Source organism: Octodon degus, unplaced genomic scaffold (assembly GCF_000260255.1).
Source record: "Octodon degus isolate 3935 unplaced genomic scaffold, OctDeg1.0 scaffold00005, whole genome shotgun sequence".
Lineage (NCBI taxonomy): Eukaryota > Metazoa > Chordata > Mammalia > Rodentia > Octodontidae > Octodon > Octodon degus.
In genome coordinates, this window is record NW_004524581.1 from 22,944,142 (window position 1) to 22,947,308 (window position 3,167).

Sequence of the window (3,167 nt, forward strand, 5' to 3'; positions counted from 1 at the left end):
CGGCGGCGGCGGCCTCCCGACCCGGACCATCCCGGCCCGGCCCGGCCCGGCCCGATCCTCCCCGGGCGGCGGCGGCGGAGGGAGCTGCCCACAATGCACCGCGCCGCCAGCATCAGCACCGGGCCTGACATCACCACCCGCGCTGACATCACGCCCGCCGCCCCTGCGTGTTGCACCGCGGCTCCTCCCGCTCCCCGTGCCTCCTTTCCGGCCTCGGCCTTTCACTCGACCCGGGGTCCAGGAAGGACCGCATCGCCCCTCACCTGTCCCCATCAACCTCACCTGTTCCTTTAATCCTTCATCGTGGCACTCCCAGGATGACCCTGTCACGACTTCCTGACCCCACCAGCCTCACCTGAGTCCTCACTCCGGTCTCTCTAGGTCCGTATCCCTTTTCTCTCAGCCTTCCATGCACCTGTCTTCACCGCCCGCCTTTCTTGAACCCACACTCCAATCCCTGCTTCGGACTTCTCACATCGCCACGTCCGTGCCTTCTGTCTCAGCTTAACCATGCCTTCCTTGACCCTTACTCCCATCTGTTGGCTAACTCTGCTGTTATTTCTTGCTACTTACCAAATGCACACTTTACTGTGACATTAAAAACTCTCCAACACACACCCGTAAGGCTATTCCTCCCTTTGTGACAGATGGGATTACTTAACATTCTTTGAGGAATTCCTCAATTCTGCCTTCCTTCCATCATTTATGCCTTCAACAAACGCACTCTGTGTATTTGCAATAGTAATGCCAGCAGTAATAATACTGAAACTGTTTATTTCTGACAGGTGCCATTTATTAAATTTGCATATATTAACTCATTTAATCCAGTAACTACCTTAGCAGGTAAGAATACTAGTATCACTCCCCATTTTATAAGAAGGAAACTAAGACACAGAGAAACTAAGGATTTTTGCTCTAGATTATACAGCCTGAGGACTGGTGAGATAGCTCAGTGGACTAAGCACCTGCTTAGGCAAGCGCAGGGACTGGGGTTCCATCCCAGGCACATGCTGTCCTTGCCCTGGCCCTGCCCCCAGGTACCCTGAGCCAGCCACTGAATCTGGGTGTGGTGGCGCACCCTGTAATCCCAGCACTTGGGAGGCTGAAAATAGGAAGATCACTACGAGTCTGAGGTGCGTAGTGAGACCTTGTACCAAATACACACACACACACACACACACAAAAAAAAAAAAAAAAGGTCACGGGCTAGATTACACAGCCTGCGAGTGGTAGGGCTGGGATTTGAATCCAGGTTCTAGAGTTCATGGATCCAATACCATTGTTGAGATGGCAAGAGGAGCCTGGGGCTAGAGTGATCATGCTGTAGTGCCAGGCCAGGCCTCCTTGCCCCAGCTCAGGGGCAGTGTGAGGGGACACACATTTCGGAGCTGAGACAGAGTTAGCAGAGGCGTCACCTGAGACTGCAGCACAGTCAGCTCCCTCCGCCTGGTGCCACTCACTTTACCCCTCTGTGGATGGCACCGGATACATCCCCGTAGACACAGTGAGTTTATCACATCTCAGCCATGTCCTCCAAGTGGAAAATGAAACAAAAATCCCTGAGGACTTTTAAGTATTGACACAGTGGCATCTGAATTTTTGTTTATTTATTTATTTTTTAGTTTAGGGAAGGGTCTACAGGGTGTTCAGGGTCTCACAACTAGATCGGACTCATAGTGATCTGCCTGTTTACAGCTTCCCAAGAGCTGGGATTGTAGGCATGCGCCACTACGCCCAGTTTCAATTGTGTCTCTGTGGGGCCGGGGAGATGGCTCAGTGGAATAAGTGCTTCCCTGGCAAGCGCAAGGACCTGAGTTTAATCCCTGGTTCCGCCAAAAAAAAAAAAAGAAAAAAGAAAAAAAAAGAAAGAAAGAAAGAAAGAAAAAAAGATCAATTGCCTCTCTGTGGCCCCCGGGGTGGGGCCGGCATGGCAGGCCTGGGGACTGAACCCCCAGCCCCTGTGCCTGGTTGCAGGCTCTTTAATCCACTGAGCTATTTGGCCAGCCCTGGATCTGAATATTGAGTTAAAATTCTAGGCAGGCAGTTATTTGTTTGGGGGTTGTTTTGTGGGGGGTATGTGTCATTTTTCGAGGTACTTTAAAAAGGCTACTCACCAGGCATGGTGGTACATGGCTGCAATCCCAGCACAGGGAGGCTAAGCAGGAGGATTGCTGTGAGTTCAAGGCCCTCTGAGCCTACAAGGCGAGACTCTGTCCTAAACAGGATGCATGAATGAGTGAATGCTAAAAGAACAAAAATTACAGTCTGCTGTCTTTTGGCTTACATTATATCGGATGAGAAGCCTGTGTCTATCCCTACCTCTGCACATCTGTGATGTCTGTTTACTGTTCTGACTGCTTTCATGATTTTGTATCACTAGTTTTAAAATTTTTGGTGAAAATGTACAATTTTTGTAGTTTAACTTCTGTTTCTTATGTTTGGAATTTGTTGAATTTCTGTTAACTGTGGATTTATGGTTTTCATCAACTTTGGTTTTTTTTTGAGACAGGGTCTCACTATGTAGTTCAGGCTGCCCTTGGGCCCACGATGTAGCACAGGCTGGTGTTGAACTCAAAGTGATCCTCCTGCCTCAGCCTCCAGAGGTCACGAGGCATGCACCACCACATCTGGCAGGTCTGCAAATTTGTGTCTTCATTTTCTCAAATGCTTTTCCTGCCCTCCCATTTTCTCTGGGGCTCCAGCTATCCTGTGGACTAGGTTTGAAGCTGTCCTACAAATTGATGATGCTTTGTTAAACTTGTCTCTATTGTATCCTCTTTTTATTTATTTATTTATTTATTTATTTATTTATTTATTTATTTTTGGGAGAGCTGGGGATTGAACTCAGGCCCTTGAGCTTGCCAGGCAAGTGCTTATTTAACTGAGCTATCTCCCCAGCCCCTCTGTTTCCTCTTTTTAAAACTATTTATTTATTTATTTGGTACAAGGTCTCGCTAGGAAGCTTGGACTTGCAGTGATCCTCCCATCTCAGTCTCTTGAGCACTGGATTACAGTCATGTACCACCACACCCAGTTTCGGTGGCTGGCACCACCCAGGGTTCCGGGGCCAGCGCAGAATGTAGTACTGGGGATTGAACCTAGGTCCTTGTGCTTGGCAGGCAAGTGCTTAGACTACTGAGCTATCTCCTCAGCCCGTTTCCTTCTTC